The sequence below is a fragment of the Hevea brasiliensis genome, chromosome 4 (genome assembly GCF_030052815.1).
Source record: "Hevea brasiliensis isolate MT/VB/25A 57/8 chromosome 4, ASM3005281v1, whole genome shotgun sequence".
NCBI lineage: Eukaryota > Viridiplantae > Streptophyta > Magnoliopsida > Malpighiales > Euphorbiaceae > Hevea > Hevea brasiliensis.
Genome location: NC_079496.1, coordinates 36190316 through 36217128, shown reverse-complemented (window position 1 = coordinate 36217128; position 26813 = coordinate 36190316). Strand labels below are relative to the sequence as shown.

Sequence of the window (26813 nt, the reverse complement as noted above, 5' to 3'; positions counted from 1 at the left end):
ATTTTTAATTTGAGTTCTCAACTCAAAATTAATAATTTCTCCTCTTCAAATTAATTTATAGTAAATATAAATTAATTGATTAATTAATCTCTATTAATTAATTTCTTACAATTAAATTCATAATTAAACAATTTAAATATAAATTTAATTTATACTATACATCCAGTAACCTATATTTGGTTTCAAATCATGCCAGGGACCTTGCAATCTTATTGCAAACCAAACCCTATTCAATTAATTAATTGAACTCTTTAATTAATCAATTAAATCACATTTTACTTGGTGATTAACTTGTGTAGTTGTGTGACTTACTAGGCTCATTACTTATTGGCAATGATAAATGATATTATCCCATTAATATCATTAGAACTATTTCTTACCTTAAATGATTTCTCTAAATCATTTCAAGCACATCATAGACCATGGTTGACACCTAGCATAGCATACCATGGCCACCCAATTAGTAATAAGGAATACCTTAAATGAACCTTTAATCATATGTTACCATGCACTAGAATCTCTCTGTTACAAAATCCCAATTCTGGTTGGAGTTATGGTTAATGTCAAACTCTATTTACTATGAACATTTTATTCTCTTTTAATTCTAATTCTTGATTAATTAGATTTTCTTATTAGAAACTCTTTTCTGATTAAATTTATCTGTCTCGGCCAAGAACTTAAATCATCAAGAATAATTAAATGAATATAGGATCTCATCCCTATTTACTTAGGGTAACGGATTCTATCTTGATCAACACCTATCTCCATATATAACTAGTAGGAACCAACACATGCCTATATACCCATATATAGTACAAGTATGAAAGCAGTATAAAACTCAAACTACCTATATACAAGATAACTGTGTTGTCCCAGGTCTAAAGATTATATACACTGATATGATATATGACAATGCATTGGCAAGAGTAAACTCCATGTGCTTGTCATAAAAGTCACTAGTTCGACCAACTTATCTTGTATAAGTGCCTATCATGTTTGTTATATGGCATGAGACTCACCACTCTATCTTATTTATATCTCATATAAATACCTTAGGAACAAACATGATTACAATCTTTTTGGATAAGTCATGTCCTTTGTGAAGTATCCTCGATTGTGAACCAATTTATGATACTTTGTTCTAGAAATACTGTCTCTCGTATTCTTAACAACTTAAGAATAGAATTTCTAACAAAATATCAATGGACCTTTTCAATTACACATAAATAGCCTTTTATTAATAAAATATGTACAAGATACATATAAAATGATATGCTCTAGGGCATACTACTAAAATAAATGTATTTATTGATTTGTGAATGCGTTTTTTTGAATGGAAATTATTTTGAATAGGTTTTGAAACCACATTGGACTTGGCAATTTGATTTGTGTTCCTCATTAGCATGTCTAGTGAGATGACTTGGATTTGTTTCTCCTCCACTTGTGGGATTGAGTTTCCCTCTCTGGCTTGCCAGTTGAGGACGACTTGGATGAGTACACATATATGCTAGCTAGCCTTTGTGTTCCCCTTTAGCCTTTGGTTATTGGGATGACTTGGCTTTGTCATGGAGTACAACACGGCATTGATCAGAAAATTTATGTCATGATCTAATTGTGTGAAATGTTAGCAACACCCTTAAATTGTGATTACTTGATAAACAAGGGATTGAAAAATAAATGTTTTGTCAATGATTTCAAAATGTTCGGATGATTTCATGGAAATGTGAACATTGCAAATACACCCTTGATTTATGAATGTTTGATAAAATGTTATTAAAACAAAGGATTTGTATGATTAAAAATGTTAACATCGGTTTTATGAATTATGGAAAAGTTGAGCATTTCAAATTGCTTGTTATGATTTGATAAAGCATATTTTATATTGAGTTTTTAAATCATTAGTTATGCACCACTGAGTTCACCACTCAGCGATAGCTTTTGTATGCTATCACAGGTGAAAGAAAAGATAGGGCAGTTGAGTGAGCCTACTTGAAGTTGTGACTTGAAGCTGAGTTGGAGTTGTCTTCGGGTATAGCATAGGTATACCCTTTTACATTAGGTTTTGATGTAATTATGTAGCTATATGTATGTAATTACATTCGAGTAGTTGTACAGAAACTTTGTAATATTAATTTTGGGACTTTAATCAAATGTAAATTATTGTAATATTATTTCTTGTGAGTTTGAACATTTGTAAATTTTGTAATACCAATTTCCTTAATTTCAATGGATGTCAACTTGTAATAAAATGTGTTTTGTATTATAAATGCAAAAGCTTCATCCTTTTTGGTTCGTGGATGAAAGAAATAAAATTTTTGAATAATGATTGTATTTAATTATGTAAAATAATTGTTACAGGTGATTTTCAATAGGTTTAAAAGAACTGATTTTATATAATTTTAGCCATCACCACGCAAAATTTCTGTAAAATTTTAAAAATGTTAAATTATTTCTAAGTAAATTTTATGGTATGCACTTAACTTGAAGACACTTAAATAATTCTTTTACAACCACATTAAACCTAAAAATGAATTTGTTATGTTAAAATCCCTTGTAATATATTTAATAGATTATCGGTAGGCAAAATTCGGTAATTTATTAGGTATACAGTGAAATCATGTCATCGAAGGAGCGGAAGCATGAAAATTATTCATTAAAGCATTGAATTTCAAAAATTTTCTTCTAGGGTTACATGCATCATACCACATATGTTATGTGCCTAATTAATTTCAATGCTCAAATGCATATTAAACACTTTTAATATGTATTAGGATCTATGTTTGCCATTTAAGATTGTGAATTAACAAATTAATTCATTTAAACCCTAGTTTAAAAGAGGAGTTAGAGCACTAACCTCTTTGATGCACTATAGATGTGATTGGTACTTTTAGGAAGCACCTAGCTTATTTACACCAAGATCACCAATGGGAAGCCCTTAATCAGCTTCTCAAGCCTTTGCCAACCAATTATAAATTGGATTTTTACCTTTAGAGAGGTTGTATGTGTGTATAGGACACTAGAAACAATTTCTAGCAATTTTAATTGAAAGAAATTTAGGCAATTCTCTTTGAATTGATGAGAAAAGATGAAGAGGAGAGAGAGAGCTATGTGTGCTGCCACCTTTAGGAGAGAATAAGAGTGAGTGTTTCTTCTTTTCTTTTCCCTTTTATAATTAGGTCATCACTTAAACCCTTTACCATATGTCACCACCACATTGCATCTTAATTTTAATTGACTTAATCACATTAAGCCAAGTGTCAAAGCTAGACTTAATCTTGACTTTGATCACCTTGCATGATAGGAAGACAAATGGCAAGCTTATATGGTGCCATGCGTCACCATCTCATGGTCCCATGACCAAATTACCCTTATGTTGTAATTTTGAGTTCTCAACTCAAAATCATTATTTCTCCTCTTCTAATCAATTTATATTAAATATAAATTAATTAATTAATTAATCTCTTTTAATTAATTTCTCACAATTAAATTCATATTTAAACAATTTAAATATAAATTTAACTTAAACTATACATCCAATAACCTAGATTTGGTTTCAAGTTATGTTAGGGACTTTGCAATCTTATTGCAAATCAAACCTATTTAATTAATTAATTAAACTCTTTAATTGATCAATTAAATCATATTTTACTTGGTGATTATCTTGTGTATGTGTGTGGCTCACTAGGCTTATCACTAATTGACAATGAGATATGACATTAACTCTCAATATCATTAGAATTCTTTCTTACCATAAATGATTTTTCTAAATTATTTTAGGCAATTCATAGACCATGGTTGACACCTAGCATAGCGTGCCATGGCCACTCAATCAGTAATAAGGAATACCTTAAATGAACCTATAATCTAGAATCTCTCTGTTACAAAATCCCAATTTGAGTTGGAGTCATGGTTTATGTCAAGCCCCATTTGCTATGAATATTATGTTCTCTTTTAATTCTAGTTCTTAATTAATTAGATTTTCTTGCCAGAAACTCTTTTCTTACTACTATCTGTCCTAGCCAGGAACTTGAAACATCAAGAACAATTAAATGAACATAGGACTTTATCCCTATTTACTTAGGGTAACTGATTTCATCTTGATTAACACCTACCTCCATATATAACTAGTAGGAGCCAACATATGCCCATATACCCATACACAGTACAAGTATGAAAGTAGTATCAAACTCAAACCACCTATATACAAGATAACTGTGTTATCTCATGTCTAAAGATTATATGCACTGATATGATATATGACAATGCATTGACAAGAGTAAACTCCATGTGCTTGTCATATGAGACACTGGTTTGACCTACTTATCATGTATAAGTGCCTATCATATTTGTTATATGGCATGAGACTCACCATTCCATCTTATTGATATCTCATATAAATGGCTTGGGAACAAACATGATTACAATCTTTCTGGATAAGTCATGTCCTTATAGTGAAGTATCCTCGATTGTGAACCAATTTATGATACTTTGTGCTAGAAATACTGTCACTTATATTCTTAACAACTTAATAATAGAATTTCTAAGAAAATATCAATAAACCTTTTCTATTACACATAAATACATTCTGCGAACGGAAAAGTGAAATTGCCTTTTATTAATAAAATATGTACAAGATACATACTAAATGATATGCTCTAGGGCGTACTACTAACAATCTCCCACTAGCACTAGAGCCATTCATTATAATATCTTAGACCCATATTCTCAAGATGTCAGTCTAACTGAGATTGTGACATAGGCTTAGTGAATGGATCAGCTGGATTTTCAAGTTATGCTATTTTCTGCATGGCTACAACGCCTCGCCCAACTATCTCTTTGATAATGTGGTAGCGCCTTTCTATGTGTTTGGATTTCTGGTGAGACCGGGGTTCCTTAGCCTGTATGACCGCCCCATTGTTGTCAGAGTATAGTGGAATTGCCGACTCAATAGAAGGAACTACTGCAAGTTCTGTCACGAACTTCTTTATCCAAACAACTTCTTTTGCGGCATCTGATGCAGAAATATACTCAGCCTCTGTAGTGGAATCAGCAGTCGTACTCTATTTAAAACTCTTCCAACTAACTGCGCCTCTATTACAAATGAACACAAATCCAAAGGTAGGCTTTCTATCATCGATATTTGATTGGAAATCAGAATCAGTATAACCATCCAATTGCAAGTCACCAGCTCCATAAATTAAGAATAAATCCTTAGTTCTTCTCAAGTACTTAAGGATATTCTTGACAGCTATCTAGTGTTCCAAACCTGGATTGGATTGAAACCTACTAGTCAAACTAATAACATGTGCAATATCAAGCCTAGTACACATCATTGCATACATCAAAATTCCAATAGCTAAAGCATATGGAATCGTAGCCATTTTATTTCTTTCTTTAAGTGTATTTGGAGACATCTCTTTAGAAAGGTGGATACCATGTCTCACTGGTAACAATCCTCTCTTGGAATCAAGCATGTTAAACCTCTTTAACACTTTTTCCAAGTATAGACTTTGGGATAAACCAATTATTCTTTTCGCTCTATCTCTATAAATGCGAATTCCAAGAATATAGGTTGCCTCCCTTAAGTCTTTCATGGAGAATGTATTTGACAATCATACCTTTATAGCTGTCAACATACCTATGTCATTACCTATCAATAGAATATCATCCACATATAAGATAAGGAAAGTGATAGCACAATCATTAACCTTCTTATATACACATGGTTCATCCACATTTTTGATAAAATCAAATGACTTAATGGCTTCATCAAAATGGAAGTTCCAACTCCTCGAAGCTTGTTTCAACCCATAAATGGATCGCTTTAGCTTGCATACCTTGGAACCATCTTTGGATTCAAAACCCTTAGGTTATTCCATGAAAATGTTTTCTTCAATGTATCCATTGAGAAAAGCTGTTTAGATATCCATTTGCCAAATCTCATAGTCATAATATGCAGCTATTGCTAATAGAATCCTAATTGATTTAGGCATGGCAACAGGTGAGAAAGTCTCCTTATAGTCGATTCCTTGCCTTTGGCGAAAGCCTTTCGCTACTAATCTTGCTTTATAGGTCTTTACCTTTCCATCAGAACTAATTTTCTTCTTGAAAACCCATTTATTCCCTATAGGTACAATACCTTCAGATGGGTCAACAAGATCCCAAACTTGATTCTTATACATGGAATCAATTTCGAATTTCATAGCTTCAATCCATTTTGAAGAGCCTATATCTGATATAACTTCTTCATAGGTAAGTGGATCATCTCCATGATCTACTTCTTCATGAGTAAACAACTCTTGTTCATCTTTATGAAGAAAATCATATCTCACTGGTGGGTGAGATATCCTGGTTGATTTGCGAGGAATTACTGTATTTGTTTCATCAATAAGTGTAGGTTGGCTAGATGGATCTATATCCATTTGATCAGTTAGTTGGTCAGAATTCTCCAATTCTAACTCTATTTTCTTTTCTTTGCCACCTTCTTTAATGAATTGTTGTTCAAGAACTATGGCATCTCTGTTTACCACAATCTTTTGTGATGTAGGCAAATAAAAATAATATCCAAAACTCTCTTTTGGATATCTAACAAATCGACCATTTTCTGATCTGGTTTCCAATTTATCAGTGTTCAACTTTTTGATATAAGCTGGACAACCCCAAATCTTAACATGCTTAAGACTTGGTTTTCTTCCATGCCAAATCTCATAAGGTGTGGAAGAAACTGATTTTGATGGAATCCTATTCAGAATATGCAAAGCTGATTTTAATGCAAATTCCCAAAAGGAGATTGGCATATCAGTATAGCTCATCATACTACGTACCATATCTAATAGGGTACGATTTCTCCTTTCAGATACACCATTCAGTTTTGGTGTTCCTGGAGGAGTCAGCTGGGAAACAATGCCATGCTCTTTTAAGTATTCATCAAATTCAGTACTTAAGTATTCACCTCCACAATCTAATCGAAGAGTTTTAATACTTTTTCCTATTTGATTTTCTACTTCAGATTTAAATTCTTTGAACTTTTCAAAGGATTCACGTTTGTATTTCATCAAATACAAATACAGAAACCTTGATTTATCATCAGTAAAGGTAATAAAGTAATGAAAACCGCCTCTAGCTGTGACACCCCTTACCCGTCTACAGTGTAGCCGAGCAGGTTATGTCACTCAGTGTGTCGGAACATCAATTCATGTTTCGATTTCAATTAATCCCCTTTTTTTTTTTTTTTTCATTTATTTACAATTTTTTTTTTTTTTGATAAATCTAAATTTTTCCGCAAATTTTATAGAAAATCCGTGAGTGCCATTATAAATTGGAAAAGCAGTTCTTGAACTGTTTAAAAACACTTCCAATAATATCATCATATTATTCTCAGTCAACCTCCAATATATTCTCAATTCATTTCAATATCTCAAAATTTACATTCATCTCATATCATACCAAATTCAATGAGAAATACTCATTTTTATTTTTGAACACAGTTCATAGATAATTACAGCAAAAATATGATTACATGGGTTTATAATGTACATAACAAAAGTTTACAAAATACAAAATATCAAAATATCAAAATATATCCCAGATGGCCTAATGTCCTACCAAATGCACTGCAATGTGAGGTGACTCTGAACTCTGAGTGCAGATATGAAGGCTCACCCAGTGTGCGGTCTGCTGGACTCCCCAGCTGTGTCTCCAGTACCTGCGCGTGGCAAAAGCGACGCGCTAAGCAATTCTGCTTAGTGGTGACAATATAAAAAAAATATAATAAAATAAAATAAATTATGCAGAATGTATGTTTACATTTCTGGGTAGACTTAGTTTCTGATATTTATTGCAGTGTTATTCGATTTAAGTTAGGTAAGATTTATTAACATTGCCCGAGTAACCTAACTTAGTCAATCGGATCGATAAACGGGTAACCGCACCTCGGACCATCACACCATCGGTCACATTGTGTCTCCCGGTGTGCAACAGAACAGTTAATAAACTGTAATAATTATCTGGGATTAAACCCAAGTATAACAACTCAATATCATAGCCAAAGGCTATTATGTCCTGAGAATGGCATGGGAAGCCATGAAATACAGAATGGCATGAAGCCATATGCAGTACTGCTAACAGAACCCTATTGGCATGCCAACCTATCCAAGCCAATCACATTAGGCCTACTAGGGCATTTAACACCTTTAATTTGTGTAATTCTTTGAAATTGAAATTTTTATGACCACTATTCATTTCATTAGTCAACCAAAATGTTGACTTTTGCATTGACAATAGGTAAATTTGTTTAATTAGCATCAATAAACCACATTTTGCATTTAAAACTTGTTGGTATTGGTTGCCAATACCATCTCTAAGCTTAATGATAATTAGACAAAAATTTCAGTTTTCATGCTTTGTCTTTACTGTTCCATTAGTCATATTTGCAGTGGAAATTTGGAAAAGTGATCAACATGAAAGTTGTTCCTTATTTTGTCTAGATGAATTTCTTTTTTTGAATCACTCCATTTGGAGTTTTGTAGCTCAAGTTATGGCCTAAATACCATAACTGGCCGGATTGGACAGATTCCAAATTTCTGGGCAAAACTGGTTCTGCCAGATTTGGTGACTCAAGTTTGGTTAGCAATTTGACTAGGTTATGGTCATAATTTGGGTCAGGTTTCTTCATGAAAGTTGTTGGTCTATATGTCACCTTGTTGCTGGTAAAATTTCAGGTCAATTGGACCTTTCTACATTGAGTTATGGCCAAATGACCAAACACTGTTCATTTGGTCATTTTGCCCAGGCAGATTGCAGGTCACCCGAATTAGGGCAAACTTTTGGTCAAGTTAGTTTGGTTTTCTGGGTATGGTTTCTTCATGAAAGTTATGCCATTATGTGTCTAGTTTCATGTCCAATTGGCCAAACACCAATTGAACCTCTACAATTCAAGTTATGGCTGTCCAAACAGGCTGGACTCACAGCCTCACCTGCAGGTCACACAAGGCAGCCACACCAACCTCAAATCCCACAACCCAATTCACTTCATCTTTGATTCAAACCAAACCAAATGGTCACTAATTGACCATTAAAACCTACTTCCATCATCACATGATCAACATCTTAATTTTGGGTCCAAACCCTAGCTCTACCATTTCAATTTTTCAAACACATACAATAAGTGAATCAATTCATACTCCTAATGATGCATATACAAGTTTAAAGAATTAATTGTCACTAACCTCTAATGGAGCTAATCCCAAGCTTGTAAGAACTCTTCCTTGTTACCTCTTTTTGCTCCCTTTAGCTTGCCCAAGGTGTATGGATGATTTTTTGTGAAGACAAAGATAGGTTTTATGGTGAAAAACTTAAAGAAATCAAGTTGGGAAGGAAGAAAAATGGTGGAGAGCTCATGAAGGAATTTCGGCCACCATAGCAAATGAAGAAGATGAAGTGATTTTGGTCTTCATTATCCCTTAAAATGTGTTTATTAAATTTTTATTGGTGGGTGAGTTTTTAATGAGGTCATGCTTATGTCATTACTTGACTTTTATTTCATTATTTATTTATTTTTTTGTTTTTCTTCCTTACTCCATTTACTTATTTTTAATAAATTTTTCCTTAATGTTTATTCATATTTTATGTCATATAATTCACTTAAATAAATGGACAAGTTGGTCAAAAATCATCTCTAAAGACGAAATGACCAAAATGCCCTCCGTTTGGCTTACCGAGCCAAAATTGTGTGTACCGATAGAAAATTTTTTCTAAGTATTTTCTTGGCATTCTAATGCCATAAGAACCTCAATAACCCTTCTCTGGAGTCTCAAAAATTATTTTATAATTTTTCCCCCTGGTCTAGGGCTAACGGCCTTCACCGTCACTTCCCTTTCGTTACCCATCCACAGTGTTTATTTCGTTTAACCTTAGTGTATTTGGTTTCTAAAATTTTTCTTTGATTTTTATGAGCATTATTTAGTTACTTAATAACTCCTCACTCTAGTCTATTTATAATTTCAAACATTCTAGCTGCCTGGACCGACATTGGTCACCTAACGATGGTATGCAGTCTAGCTAAAGTGAGGATGTTACAACTCTTCCCCTCTAATAAAAATTTCGTCCTCGAAATTTACCTGATGCAAACAGTTGAGGGAACTGTTGCCTCATCATCTCTTCACTTTCCCAAGTTGCCTCCTCGGTGTTGTGGTGCTTCCAAAGCACTTTCACCAGTGGAATCTGCTTATGCCTCAACTCTTTTATTTCCCGAGCCAGGATCCGTATGGGTTCCTCTTCATATGTCAAATCCGGTTGTACTTCAATTTCTTCCATGGAGATGACATGTGAAGGATCTGAGCGGTATCGTCTTAACATAGACACATGGAACACATTGTGGATCTTATCCACTGTGGTAAAGCTAGCTCAGAGCTCTTTGGTCCCCACACGTTCAATGACTTCATATGGGCCAATGAACCTAGGGCTTAACTTACCCTTTCTTCCAAACCTCGGTATTTTCTTCCATGGTGAGACTTTGAGAAACACTTTATCACCAATCGTATACTCTATCTCTTTTCTCTTGGATCGGCATAAGACTTACATCTATCGGAGGCAATCTTGAGTTAGCTTTGATTATTTTCACTTTTTCCTCGATCTGTTTCACTGTGCAGTCCTACCAACTTATCTTCACCCAATTCAGTCCAAAGACTGCTGAGTTCTACATTTCCTCCCATACGATTGCTTCATACGGGGCCATTTGGATGCTAGCTTGATAGCTATTGTTGTATGCAAATTCGCGATGGAAGATATCTATCCCAACTTCCTCAAACTCAATGACACAACTCCTCGGATATCCTCAAGGACGACATATATTTCATGTTATTATTATCATTTCAGTTCAATATTTGCATTAGTTCAATTGGTTTCAGTTGTTTACCTGGATTACTCTTTCTGATTGCCCATCCGTCTGAGGATGGAAAGCTGTGCTGAAATGGAGTTGTGTACCCAAGGATTCATGCAACTTCTTCCAGAATCTTGATGTAAACCTTGGGTCTCGGTCAGATATGATAGAAAGTGGGATTCCATGCAGTCTAACTATCTCACTGATATACAATTCTGCTAGCTTCTCCAGTGAGTAGTCAGTCCTAACTGGCAGAAAATGTGCTGACTTCGTCAATCTATCCACTATCACCCATACTGCATCATGCTTCCTTTGGGTGAGGGGTAGACCACTAACAAAATCCATAGTGACCCGGTCCCATTTCCATTCAGGTATGTTTATAGGCTGTAACAAACCCGATGGAACTTGATGTTCTGCTTTAACTTGCTGACATGTCAAACACTTAGTCACATAGTCAGCTATATCCCTCTTCATACCAGGCCACCAATAATGAAGCTTCAAATCATTATACATTTTTGTGCTCCCCGGGTGCATAGTATAAACACTAGTGTGTGCTTCATTTAGAATATTAGTCTTCAGTTCTCCATCATCTGGTACACACACTCTTCCTCTATAATATAGACACCCATCTGCTTTCACCTCATATTCAGTTTCCTTCCCCTCAGAAATTTTACCCACAATGGCCATTAGTTTTTCATCTACCCTCTGCCCATCTTGTATTTGCTGTAGTAGGGTTGGCCTCACTTGCAACTCAGCCAAAATAGCTCCATCTTGAGCTAAGGACAGACAGGCATTTAATGATCTTAAAGCTGTGATGGACTTCCTGCTCAAAGCATCAGCCACTACATTTGCCTTCCCAGGATGATAATCTATCACACAATCATAGTCCTTCAGGAACTCAATCCATCGCCTTTGTCTAAGGTTGAGCTCCTTCTGGGTTGGCAAATATTTTAGACTTTTGTGGTCTGTGTAAATGTAGCACTTTTCACCATATAAGTAGTGCCTCCATATTTTCAGTGCGAAGATAATTGCTGCAAGCTCTAGATCATGGGTAGGGTAATTCTGTTCATGTGGCCTTAGCTGCCTAGAAGCATAGGCGACCACTTTCCCCTCTTGCATCAATACACACCCTAGTCCATTATGCGAGGCATCACTATAGACCACAAAGTCCTTTCCCGACACTGTGTTAACACTGTGCTTCACAACATAGCCTTCAACCTCTCAAAACTGGCTTGGCACTTGTCGTTCCAGCCAAATTTCACATTCTTATGCAACAACTTGGTCATTGGAGCAGCTATAAGAGAGAACCCCTTCACAAATCTTCTGTAGTATCCAGCTAGCCCCAAGAAACTTCTGACCTCAGTTGTATTTCTAGGAGGCTTCCATTCCATCACTGCTTCTATCTTTTTGGGATCTACTCTAATCCCCTCAGCTGATACTATGTGTCCAAGGAAAGAGATCTCACTCATCCAAAAATCGCACTTGGACAACTTAGCATACAGCTTCTTTTCTCGCAGGGTTTGCAGAACAATCCTCAAATGTTCATCATGTTCTTCCCTGGTCTTGGAATACACCAGAATATCATCAATAAAGACCACTACAAACCGATCTAAGTATGGATGGAAGATACGGTTCATAAGGTCCATAAATGCTGCTGGTGCATTTGTTAACCCAAACGGCATCACTAGAAATTCATAGTACCCATACTGGTTCGAATGCGCTTTTGACACATCTGCATCTTTTACCCTCAATCGTGATACCCGATGCGAGATCAATTTTTGAAAATACACGGCTCCTTCAACCGATCAAACAGATCGTCAATTCTGGGCAATGGATATTTATTCTTCACAGTTACTTTATTCAACTGCCGGTAATCACTACACAATCTCAAGGTTCCATCCTTCTTCTTCACAAATAGCACCGGAGCTCCCCATGGTGACACATCAGCGTATGAACCCCTTATCAAGCAACTCTTGCAACCGAATTTTCAACTCCCTCAATTCGGTGGGTGCCATCCTATAAGGAGCAATAGAAATGGGTCTTTGTGGCATTACCTCAATAGCAAACTCGACTTCCCTTTACGGTGGTAAACCGTGCAACTCCTCAGAAACACATCGGAAGTCTCTTCGTGGGTATATCACACAAATATGCCTTAGCATGCCTAGTATACACCAAGTGTGCTAGGTAAGCTTCACGACCTTTCTCATCAATCTTCTTGCAATCGTTTGAGATAACATTGGACAGGAAATCTGTCCTTTCACCCACAACAGTGATCTCATTACCCTTAGAAGTTTTCAGAGAAATTCTCTTCAATTTGCAATCAACTATTGCCTGATGACGTGACAACCAGTCCATACCCACAATCACGTCAAACTCGTGGAAGGGCAATTCAATTAGGTCTGCCGAGAATTCATGCCCTTGAATCCTCAACGGGCACCCTTTATACACCTTATTCACTACCACACTGTGGCCTAGTGGATTTGTGACCAGAATGTCTTGATCACTCTCCTCTACTGGAACTCCCCTCTCTACGGGTAGTTTGATGCAAATGTAGGAATGGGTGGATCCTGGATCCACCAATGCATGTACAGAAGTGTTGTAGAGGGAAAACGTACCCCTGATGACATCCGGGGCATCTTGCTCCTCCTGAGCTCTGATGGCATAAGCCCTGGCTGGTATTCTAGTGTCTGGCCTCTCAGCTGACTCAGATGCAGGCCTCAGTGATGGACCAGCTGTCTCAGGTTTACCAGGTTTCCTACCCCTTTGTGGTGCAGGAGCAGGCCTGTCAGTTTGTGTTGGGGCAACAGTAGTAGTCCTCTTCGGACAATTCTTAATCTGGTGTTCTGTCGATCCACACCGTAAGCATGCACCGGTCACTCGCCAACACTCCCCCTTATGCCACTTCTGACAGTATTGACAAGCAGAAGATGCAGGGGCTGGTCCCCTAAACACCGTACCTGGAGAGCTGCCCATTGATGGTGTGGACTGGCCTCTCCTAGGTGTAAACTGTGGTGCAGGCCCTCGAGGTGACCACGACCTGTGGTGGTCCTGAACTCTGAGCAGGAGGACCCTTACTCTTCTTGCTGGGAGCAGAGAATGCACTGGACTGACCCGGACCTCTCTTCTGCTGTCTTTCCCTTCTATTTTGCTCATTGATTCTAACCCTTTCCACTTTTGATGCAGCATCCACCAGTTTAGAAAAATCCGTAATCTCCAGTGCTGTGATCATGACTTTGATGTTGTCATTGAGCCCTTCCTCAAACCGTCTGCACCTCTCTGCCTCAGTAGGGACTATCTCCCTCCCATACCGGCTCAGTCTGACAAACTCACGCTCATACTCAGCCACTGACAACTGTCTTTGTCTCAAACTGATAAATTCCCTTCTTCGCTCTTCTAAATACACTTTACTAATGTATTTCTTCCTGAACTCCGCAAGGAAGAATTCCCAAGTGATCCGTTCAGATTGCACCTCACTGGTTACTGTGTCCCACCACTGATATGCGTCATCCTGAAGTAGGGACACAGCACCCACCGTGTTACGCTCGAGTGCGATTCAATTGTTTGATACTCGATGGTTACATCCAACCAATTTTCTGCAGCCATGGGATCATCCTCCCTTTTTCCAAAGAAGTCTACAGCCCCATGTTTTCGTAATTTCTCCAAATGGGACTTCTGTGGGGCTGGTGGAGGTTGTGGTTGTGGTTGTGGTGGTGGAATTGCCCCCATCATTTGCCGATAGAATTCGGTCATTTGCTGGAATAGAGCAAACTGAGGTTGAGCAGGTGCCTCAGCTGCTGGTGGAGCAGATTCTCCCCTGCCCCCAGACTCAGCCCTTGGTGGAGCATGACTCTCCACCTCTTCATCAACTGCTCTTTGCGAAGCAGGATCCATGTCCTATTCAAAATAAGAAGGCAAACAGACTGCATCAGTGTCACCTCAACATTTACAAATGCAATGCAATGGTATGTACTCTATCTAGGCCCAGAAACGCCTAAACCGATGCTCTGATACCACTAAATGTGACACCCCTTACCCGTCTACAGTGTAGCCGAGCAGGTTATGTCACTCAGTGTGTCGGAACATCAATTCATGTTTCGATTTCAATTAATCCCCTTTTTTTTTTTTTTTTCATTTATTTACAATTTTTTTTTTTTTTGATAAATCTAAATTTTTCCGCAAATTTTATAGAAAATCCGGCAGAGTGCCGGCTATAAATTGGAAAACAGTTCTTCTGAACCTGTTTAAAAACACTTCCAATAATATCATCATATTATTCTCAGTCAACCTCCAATATATTCTCAATTCATTTCAATATCTCAAAATTTACATTCATCTCATATCATACCAAATTCAATGAGAAATACTCATTTTTATTTTTGAACACAGTTCATAGATAATTACAGCAAAAATATGATTACATGGGTTTATAATGTACATAACAAAAGTTTACAAAATACAAAATATCAAAATATCAAAATATATCCCAGATGGCCTAATGTCCTACCAAATGCACTGCAATGTGAGGTGACTCTGAACTCTGAGTGCAGATATGAAGGCTCACCCAGTGTGCGGTCTGCTGGACTCCCCAGCTGTGTCTCCAGTACCTGCGCGTGGCAAAAGCGACGCGCTAAGCAATTCTGCTTAGTGGTGACAATATAAAAAAAAAATATAATAAAATAAAATAAATTATGCAGAATGTATGTTTACATTTCTGGGTAGACTTAGTTTCTGATATTTATTGCAGTGTTATTCGATTTAAGTTAGGTAAGATTTATTAACATTGCCCGAGTAACCTAACTTAGTCAACTGGACTGGATAAACGGGTAAACTGGCACTGGGTACTAAGTACCTCGGACCATCACACCATCGGTCACATTGTGTCTCCCGGTGTGCAACAGAACAGTTAATAAACTGTAATAATTATCGGGGATTAAACCCAAGTATAACAACTCAATATCATAGCCAAAGGCTATTATGTCACAGAATGGCATGGGAAGCCATGAAATACAGAATGGCATGAAGCCATATGCAGTACTGCTAACAGAACCCTATTGGCATGCCAACCTATCCAAGCCAATCACATTAGGCCTACTAGGGCATTTAACACCTTTAATTTGTGTAATTCTTTGAAATTGAAATTTTTATGACCACTATTCATTTCATTAGTCAACCAAAATGTTGACTTTTGCATTGACAATAGGTAAATTTGTTTAATTAGCATCAATAAACCACATTTTGCATTTAAAACTTGTTGGTATTGGTTGCCAATACCATCTCTAAGCTTAATGATAATTAGACAAAAATTTCAGTTTTCATGCTTTGTCTTTACTGTTCCATTAGTCATATTTGCAGTGGAAATTTGGAAAAGTGATCAACATGAAAGTTGTTCCTTATTTTGTCTAGATGAATTTCTTTTTTTGAATCACTCCATTTGGAGTTTTGTAGCTCAAGTTATGGCCTAAATACCATAACTGGCCGGATTGGACAGATTCCAAATTTCTGGGCAAAACTGGTTCTGCCAGATTTGGTGACTCAAGTTTGGTTAGCAATTTGACTAGGTTATGGTCATAATTTGGGTCAGGTTTCTTCATGAAAGTTGTTGGTCTATATGTCACCTTGTTGCTGGTAAAATTTCAGGTCAATTGGACCTTTCTACATTGAGTTATGGCCAAATGACCAAACACTGTTCATTTGGTCATTTTGCCCAGGCAGATTGCAGGTCACCCGAATTAGGGCAAACTTTTGGTCAAGTTAGTTTGGTTTTCTGGGTATGGTTTCTTCATGAAAGTTATGCCATTATGTGTCTAGTTTCATGTCCAATTGGCCAAACACCAATTGAACCTCTACAATTCAAGTTATGGCTGTCCAAACAGGCTGGACTCACAGCCTCACCTGCAGGTCACACAAGGCAGCCACACCAACCTCAAATCCCACAACCCAATTCACTTCATCTTTGATTCAAACCAAACCAAATGGTCACTAATTGACCATTAAAACCTACTTCCATCATCACATGATCAACATCTTAATTTTGGGTCCAAACCCTAGCTCTACCATTTCAATTTTTCAAACACATACAATAAGTGAATCAATTCATACTCCTAATGATGCATATACAAGTTTAAAGAATTAATTGTCACTAACCTCTAATGGAGCTAATCCCAAGCTTGTAAGAACTCTTCCTTGTTACCTCTTTTTGCTCCCTTTAGCTTGCCCAAGGTGTATGGATGATTTTTTGTGAAGACAAAGATAGGTTTTATGGTGAAAAACTTAAAGAAATCAAGTTGGGAAGGAAGAAAAATGGTGGAGAGCTCATGAAGGAATTTCGGCCACCATAGCAAATGAAGAAGATGAAGTGATTTTGGTCTTCATTATCCCTTAAAATGTGTTTATTAAATTTTTATTGGTGGGTGAGTTTTTAATGAGGTCATGCTTATGTCATTACTTGACTTTTATTTCATTATTTATTTATTTTTTTGTTTTTCTTCCTTACTCCATTTACTTATTTTTAATAAATTTTTCCTTAATGTTTATTCATATTTTATGTCATATAATTCACTTAAATAAATGGACAAGTTGGTCAAAAATCATCTCTAAAGACGAAATGACCAAAATGCCCTCCGTTTGGCTTACCGAGCCAAAATTGTGTGTACCGATAGAAAATTTTTTTCTAAGTATTTTCTTGGCATTCTAATGCCATAAGAACCTCAATAACCCTTCTCTGGAGTCTCAAAAATTATTTTATAATTTTTCCCCCTGGTCTAGGGCTGCTAACGGCCTTCACCGTCACTTCCCTTTCGGGTTACCCATCCTCAGTGTTTATTTCGTTTAACCTTAGTGTATTTGGTTTCTAAAATTTTTCTTTGATTTTTATGAGCATTATTTAGTTACTTAATAACTCCTCACTCTAGTCTATTTATAATTTCAAACATTCTAGCTGCCCGGACCGACATTGGTCACCGGAACAGTAGACTGTACGGTCTAGCTAAAGTGAGGATGTTACACTAGCCATTTCCTTAAATGGACCACATACATCACTATGTATTAGCTCCAAAATATTTTAAGCTCTTAGTCTTTGTCCAACAAAGGGTGATCTAGTCATTTTACCCTGAAGGTAGAATTCACAAGTTGGAGTAGGTTCAAAACCCAATGAGGATAAAATCCCCATTTTCTCTAGTTTTGCAATCCTATCTTCTGCAACATGACATAATCTTAAGTGCCAAATATTTTAAACTTGAGTTGATTTTCATCATGGCATTGCATTCTTTTAGATTGCTTACATTCATTTTGTGTTTATCATTATTATCCAAATCATAAAGACCATCATGCATATAACCTGAGCCAACATATTTATTTCCAAAATAAATATTGCAAACATCATCTGTGAACTGAAATTCATAATCATTTCTAGTCAAACTAGATATAGAAAAGATGTTCTTAAAAGCATCAGGCACATATAAAATATTTTTCAAACATAAAACATGTCCACACATGTAAAAAGATTTAGATCCTATGGCTAAAGCTTCAACAGTTGAGCCATCACCAATGTAACACCCCGAACCTCTGAGTTATGAATAGTATCATTTTTGGTTCGTGACTAGTACTATTCAAAGACACCTTGATGACAAAAAATAAATAGAAAATTAATTGAGATAGACACAATAAAAATTCAAGTGACCCAAAAATATAAGGACTCACCGGGTATATTGTAAAAGAGGGATTATGACCCGATAAGGGGCATTTTGGTCAATTCACTTTAAGAGTTGATTTTTGACCAAAATGTGATGCAATTAAATGAAAATAAATTATTGAATTATGAAAAAATATTGAGGAAAATTTAGTGTAAATACAAAAAGAAAAGAAAGGAAATAAAATTGTAAGTTTTATGACATTTTTTACACAATTAAAATTTTTAATTGAAATAAACTAATTTTGGGAATAAATATATATAAAAGATAAGACAAATTAAAAAGCCATTTCTTCCCTTTCTTTCCCATTTAGTTACCACCCACTCTCTCTCATTCTCTCTTTCTTTCTTTCTTATTCTTCCTTCTTTCTCCATTGACACCCATTCTCAAAACTCAATTCCTTGCTTTTCGTCTATGGGTTTTGCATCTAATTGGTAGAGAGCATCAAATTAATATTTAATTTAGAGATTAAAAGCAAGGGGAAACAAGAGATTAGAAGAAAATTGAAGATTTTGGGAGTTGGAAGGAAGTCATCAAGAGGTAAGTTCTTTAATTCTCATTTTGTTATACAAACCTTAAATTAAGTTAGATTATGATGAAATTTCATAAGAAAATGAAAGGAAACATGCATGAAACCAAAACTAGGGTGTTGGCCAAATTGGAGAAAAATTAGGGTTTGATATATTTCAATGAAAATGATGATGAAATCAAGCTTAGTTGAAGTAGTATGCATGATTAGAGTAAAGAAATTGCATGAAATGTGTATAAAATTTAATTATGGGAGATTAGAGTTCATGGGAAAATTAGAGTTTTGGTGCTAGAGAGTGAAATTGGTGTGTGTAGTGTTAAATTATGGTCATTTGAGGTTTATTTAGTTTGAATTGACATTGGGTTGATGAATGGAGGTAATGAAATGGTAGGATTAGGGAAAATTGCAAACTTTGGCGTTTGAAAATTTTGGGGTTTGTGCTAGGAAGTGCCATTGATGTGTCAATGCTAAATTATAGTCATTTTGGGTGAATTAAATGTGAATTGAGATTGGTTAGTGGGAATAATTGAAGAAATAAAAAATTTAAACCTAGGGTAGAATTTGCACACTGAGTTCAGTGTGTTTGACAGCCCATAAATTGAGCTACACAACACCAATTAGTGTGAAACCAATTGGAAATGAAACTTAAGACATAGGGCTAGAATTTTTGTGAAGATACCCTGCCTCGAAAATGACCTTAAGCTATTCGAAATGAGCCTTGAACTTAGAGACAAAATTCTAGAACCTGCAGAATTTGACCATATAAACAGTAAATTTGCATGGCCATAACTATCTCTAGAAAACTCTGATTTAGGCTATTCTTGAACTGATGGAAACCTAAGACATAGTAGAACATTTCATATGAAGAACTTGAGGCCAAATTATGGACTTAACCCAATCAAATTGTTGAGCAAAGTTGAATCACCAAATTTGCAGAATTGCAGATTTACCATATGAATAGTAAACTTTGCATGGCCATAACTCTCTCTAAAAAACTCTGATTTAGGCAATTCTTGAACCAATGGAAACCTAATACATAGTAGAACATTTCGTATGAAGAACATTAGACCAAATTATGGACTTAACTTGATCAAATTGCTGAATGAAGTTGGATTGATAAATCTGCCAGAACTGAATCTGTAGCATGAACAGTAACGTGAACAGTAACTGTATTTTGGTCATAACTTGAGCTACACAGCTCTAAATTAGGCGATTCAAAAAGGAAAATAAATTTAAGACCTAAATGAACAATTTTCATGAAGAATATCTCACCAAATTATGATCGAAACTAGGTACAAATTGGGTTCAAAGATTGGGGCACCAAGCTGTCCCAAAACTAAAATATTCTAAAATTTTCAAAGCTAACTTGGGATGCATTAGACATGCATGTAATGAGTTCTTGGCAGAAATTGAGATTGGTATTGAGGTATTCTATTTGTGTATTTTTAGTAGAAAAAGAAGTTGAAACGGACAAGGAGAAGTAGGTAACAAGGAAGGAGAATTATTGAAGGTTTGTGCACAACTAACATTTTCTTCGTTTTTAAACTTGTAAATTGTTGGAATGTGTTAAATTGAATGAGTTTGCTTTGAACAAGTTTACTTTGACTGAAATATGATTTTTCTCTTGCATTTAAGAAATTTGGGTGTTGCCACCTTTATATGGATATTATGATGAATTTAAATGTGTTTATTGGTTTATAAATGTGATTGTTGAGTGGGACATTTTTGAAAACTATTTTGAAACCACAGTTAGCATGACAGTCCCTTTCGGAACTCCCCAGTAGTAATGGTTACTTGGGGTTGATAATTGATATTGATTATGCCTCCCATTAATAACGGTTAGTGGGGTAAGACTACATGAGTACTCATTAGCTAGCTAGCCCTTCCCTCATTAATAACGGTTAATGAGGTCGAGATTGCTTTGTCGTAGTGTACAACACGCCACTGATCGTGAAATTTTGTGTCATGGCCTAAACTGTGTGTTGATGTTGGCAACACTAATGCTTTGTGAATTGTGATTCATGAAGTGTAATTTCTCATTTCAAATGTTATTCCAATAAATGGCTCTTATGAACTTAGAACTATTGTGAAGTTTTCATGCTTAAGAAAAATATGATTTATTATGCTTTGACAAATTGTGTTTTACCTTAAGTTTTAAAGTTATTAGTTGTGCACCACTGAGTGATATACTCAGTGATAGCTTCTTTATGCTGTCGCAGGTAAAGGAAAGGAGAAGGCTGCCGAGTGAGAGACTTGAGAGCAGCATTTTGGTATTGTTTGTGGGTATTTACATTAGGTATACCCTTGTGATTCCTTTAGATATATTTTATACCTATATGTATGGATGTACGGACATTAAGCAGTTTGTATTTAAAAGCATTGTATTGCTATCACATTTTGAGTTTGTAACTATTTTGTATTTTACTTTGAGACTTATGAAATGTAACTTTTGCAATATTTAGTCTATCATTATTTCCAATGAATGTTTACATTGAATTTTAACTATTCCCATGCAGTTTTCCGCAAAAGAATTGATAAGATTAAAAGATATAATTTGTTTAAAATCCCTTGTAGCATAACTAATGGGTTATCGGTAGGTGTAGTTCGGTAATTCATTAGGTATGCTATGGGAACATGCCATGCCTTACAAGGGATAAGGTGTGACAACCAATCCGGAGTCTAACATCTCGAGCATGCAAGCTGCTACTATTTGCTAGTTCCTGCATATCATAAGAAATGTGAGAACTGGCACCAGTATCTAAAACCCAAGCTGTAAATGAACCATGAGCATCATCAGCATCTAAATAACAAGATATAGACATACCTTCTGAAGGTGTATCCTTCTTGTCCTTCAAAGAAGCAAGATACTCTGGGCAATTCCTTTTCCAGTGGCCATCCTTCTGGCAGTGGAAACACTTTCCTTTACCTCCATCAGCTTTGGTCTTCTCTTTCTATTTGACTATCTTCTTAAAATGTACTGGAACTTGAGGTTTCTTTTTCTTATTGCCCTTATTCTTGTTGGACTTTCCAGTAGAAGAAGATGCAATCAAAGCTACCTTTTTTCCTTTATTGGCCGGCATATTCTTCTAGGCAATAACAAGCATGTTAAGTAAATCAGCTAAGGTGTATTCCTGCTAAGTCATATAGAAATTTGTCACAAAATTCCCAAATGACTCACCTAGGGATTGAAGGATCAAATCCGTCTGTAGTTGGAAATCCATGTTAAAGTCAAGACGTTCCAGCTGTTCAATAAGCCGAATCATCTTGTGGACATGATCTCCTACATTCTATCCCTCAGACATCCTCATGCGGAATAGCTGTCTAAATATCTCATACCTAGCATTCCTGCTGTGCTCACCATATAACTCTTGCAGGTGAAGGAGGATCTCACTTACACTCTGCATGTTCTCATACTACTTTTGTAACTCATTACTCATAGAAGCAAGCATGTAATACTTGGCTCTCATATCATGCTCCTTCCACTTGTCCAAAGTTTCATGTTCCTCTTGAGTGGCCTTTGTAGGTCAAAGACTAGGAACATTTGAGTCTAAAACATATCCAACACGTTCTAAGTTCAGGACAAATTTTAAATTTCTTAGCCAATCAGAAAATTAGGTCCTGTCAACCTATTGTGATCAAGTATGCTTACAAGGATATTGGATGGTGGTGGTCGTTGTGTGCTCATTCTTATCAGAAGAATAACTATAGAAAATAACTAGATTAATTAGTAAATGTATCAAGTAATTAACCAAAATGATTATGGTCTTTTAATCAAATTGGTTCTCCCACTAACTTGGCGAATCCTACACTTCCAAAGTAGGAAACGGAAATCCTAGTTGGATGGATTTCTAGTGGGTAATTGAATTCTTATAGTCTTATTGATCATCCTCAGGCACATCCATTATTGGAATTACAATAAACTATAAGTAAGCAACTCCTTGCCCATCACATCTCATGGGAGGTTCAATCATTTATCTAGCCTCTAATGCTCAAAATCTCAGGCACATCAATTATTGACTTATCTTGCATTAGTTAAGTTGATCCCATTAAGCCAGTAAATATTCAAATAAATTTAATATCCTCAGGCACATCCATTATTGGCCATCAACTTATTTACATATCTACAATATCTCATGCTTAACAATTATTCTTAAAAAAATCTCTTAAATTAAATGCATCACATGCAAATATTTAAAATTTTTTAAAATAATTACCTCAATGGAGGGCCCATGATATAATTACATTAATTATACCATTTTCAACTTAATCATTTGTTTGGAAGATTTAGTGGTCGGCTTAATTACTATTATGGTCTCACTATGCACATTATCCATTTGGCATGCATACATTCACATACATCTCATGCATATATAGATAAACAAATAATATGGTATGATCATTGACTTTCTAAGGGATTCAATTCTGAGCCACCAAGAATTGAATCAGGGCATTCCCAGGTGTATTTCATTCATTCATTTTACAAGAGTTGCTGAAGGAATACATAACCAATACTTGATCCTGATTTCCTTCCACTGGTCTCACCAATGCTCTTGACCTCCTTGATCTTCTTGCAATCCAATTACATTGTAATCCTTGGCATACCAAGGCGAATTTACAAGAATATGGACTTTAAAGTCCTTAAATAAAAGAAATTATAACCCAAATTATTATAACACTTATAATACATGCCACCAAAAATAAAATTAATTATTTTACAACCCAAAGAAAAATAAAAGAAATAAATCCAATCACATTGGTCTTTTATTGTCCATGATCATCCATCATGCATATTATCATTTAACAATTAAATAAAACATACATACTAAAATTAAATTGAATATCTCATATTCAACTAAAAAATTTATATTTGAATCTCATTCAAACAAATTTAAAAATTCAGATTTGAATCTCATTCAAACAAATTTAAAAATTCATGTTTGAATCTCATTCAAACAATTGAATCAAAATTTAATTGTGTGATTAAAATTCTTAATTAAACAATTTAATTAGATGTGGGCATTTATATACAACAATTGTATAAAGAACCAACAAACCATGTGCACACTTTAATTGTAAAAACCATGCACACACTTTCATGGATACAATACCATACCGCCACATATATGAATGCAACCAGCAATGATTTAATCAAAATTGATTAAATCACACAATTAAATCTCATATTAAACAATCTAAATGGCAAATATAGTGGCTCTGGTACCATTTGAAGGAGCGGAAGCATGAAAATTGTTCATTAGAGCATTGAATTTCAAAAATTTTCTTCTAGAGTTACATGCATCATACCACATATGTTCTGTACCTAATTAATTTAAATGCTCAATTGCATATTAAAACACTTTTAATATGTATTAGGATCTATGTTTGCCATTCAAAATTGTGAATTAACAAATTAATTCATTTAAACCCTAGTTTAAAAGAGGAGTTAGAGCACTAACCTCTTTGATACACTATGGATGTGATTGGTACCTTTAGGAAGCACCTAGGACCCCAAGTGTTGTCCCTCTAGCTTGTCCACACCAAGATCACCAATAGGCAGCCCCCAATTTGCTTCTCAAGCCTTTTCCAATCAATTATAAATTAGGCTCTTACCTTTAGAGAGGTTGTATGTGTGTATAGGACACTAGAAACAATTTCTAGCAATTTTAATTCAAAGAAATTTGGGCAATTCTCTTTGAATTGATGAGAAAAGATGAAAAGAAGAGGGAGAGCCATGTGTGCCGCCACCTTTAGGAGAAAATAAGAGTGAATGTTTCTTCTTTTCTTTTCCCTTTTATAATTAGGTCATCACTTAAACCCTTTGCCACATGTCACCACCACATTGCATCTTAATTTTAATTGACTTAATCACATTAAGCCAACTATCAAAGCTAGACTTAATCTTGACTTTGATCACCTTGCATGATAGGAAGACAAATGGCAAGCTTATATGGTGCCATGTGTCACCATCTCATGGTGCCACATGTAACCCTATCAAATAACTAAATTATCCTTATGTTGTAATTTTGAGTCGTCAACCCAAAATCATTATTTCTCCTTTTCTAATCAATTTATATCAAATATAAATTAATTGATTAATCTCCATTAATTAATTTCTCACAATTGAATTCATATTTAAATACTTTAAATATAAATTTAACTTATACTATACATCCAATAACCTAGATTTGGTTTCAAGTCATGCTAAGGACTTTGTAATCTTATTGCAAACCAAACCTATTTAATTAATTAATTAAACTCTTTAATTAATCAATTAAATCACATTTTACTTGGTGATTATCTTGTGTATGTGTGTGACTCACTAGGCTCATCACTAATTGGCAATGAGATATGATATTAACTCTTAATATCATCAAAACTCTTTCTTACCATAAATGATTTCTCTAAATCATTTTAGGCATCTCATAGACCATGGTTGACACCTAGCATAGCTTGCCATGGCCACCCAATCAGTAATAAGGAATACCTTAAATGAACCTATAATCATATATTACCATACACTAGAATCTCTCTGTTACAAAATCCCAATTTTAGCTGGAGTCATGGTTTATGTCAAACCCCATTTACTATGAATATTGTGTTCTCTTTTAATTCCAGTTCTTAATTAATTAGATTTTCTTGTCAGAAACTCTTTCTGACTAAATCTGTCTGTCCTGACCAGGAACTTGAAACTTCAAGAACAATTAAATGAACATAAGACTTTATCCCTATTTACTTAGGATAACAGATTCCATCTTGATCAACACCTACCTCCATATATAACTAATAGGAGCCAACACATGCCCATATACCCATACACAGTACAAGTATGAAAGCAGTATCAAACTCAAACCACCTATATACAAGATAATAGTGTTATCTTAGGTCTAAAGATTATATGCACTGATATGATATATGACAATGCATTGACAAGAGTAAACTCCATGTGCTTGTCATATGCATCACTGGTTCGGCCTACTTATCATGTATAAGTGCCTATCATGTTTGTTATATGGCTTGAGACTCACCATTCCATCTTATTTATATCTAATATAAATACCTTGGGAACAAACATGATTACAATCTTTTTGGATAAGTCATGTCCTTATTGTGAAGTATCCTTGATTGTGAATCAATTTATGATACTTTGTCCTAGAAATACTGTCACTCATGTTCTTAACAACTTAAGAATAGAATTTCTAACAAAATATCAATGGACCTTTTCTATTACACATAAATACATTATGTAAATGAAAAAGTGAAATTGCCTTTTATTAATAAAATATGTACAAGATACATACTAAATGATATGCTCTAGGGCATACTACTAACCGTCATATCTTACAGAGAGGTAAGATGTGGCAGCCTTTGCCTCTGCTTCTGCCTCTGCTAACTGACTGTGAACCTCTCGGGGCAGAACCTTAGGCTAATCCTTCTGCTGTGGTATATGTCACATGTCGGCGTGCACTAGTGCAATTCCTAGCAAAATGCCTAGTTCTACCACAGTTATAATAGGCTCCAGTGGCTCTAAAACATATCCCTCCATGCGCCCTGCCACATGTCTCACATATGCGAACTGATAATGCTCCTCTAGTCACCTGCTGGCTAGATCTAGGTGGCCTCTGTACTGAAGGTCTACCTCTGCCATATCTGTGTGTACGAGGTCCCCCAAAATTCTTTCTCTTGCGCAAACTACTGCCTGAACTCTAGCTAGCAGTCT

At 35.5% G+C, this 26813-nt stretch overlaps 2 long non-coding RNA genes across 2 annotated transcripts; both read right to left on the bottom strand.

The window, feature by feature from the left end:
• Nucleotides 1-7371: 7371 nt before the first annotated feature.
• On the bottom strand, nucleotides 7372-9744 carry LOC131179051 (uncharacterized). Its single transcript, XR_009148055.1, has 2 exons — nucleotides 9228-9744; nucleotides 7372-7705 (listed from the first exon to the last, which is right to left on the bottom strand). It is a non-coding gene; the product is annotated as an uncharacterized LOC131179051 (long non-coding RNA).
• A 5405-nt stretch (nucleotides 9745-15149) lies between these two features.
• LOC131179050 (uncharacterized) lies at nucleotides 15150-17434 on the bottom strand. Its single transcript, XR_009148054.1, has 2 exons — nucleotides 17024-17434; nucleotides 15150-15483 (listed from the first exon to the last, which is right to left on the bottom strand). It is a non-coding gene; the product is annotated as an uncharacterized LOC131179050 (long non-coding RNA).
• Between the last annotated feature and the right edge of the window lie 9379 nt (nucleotides 17435-26813).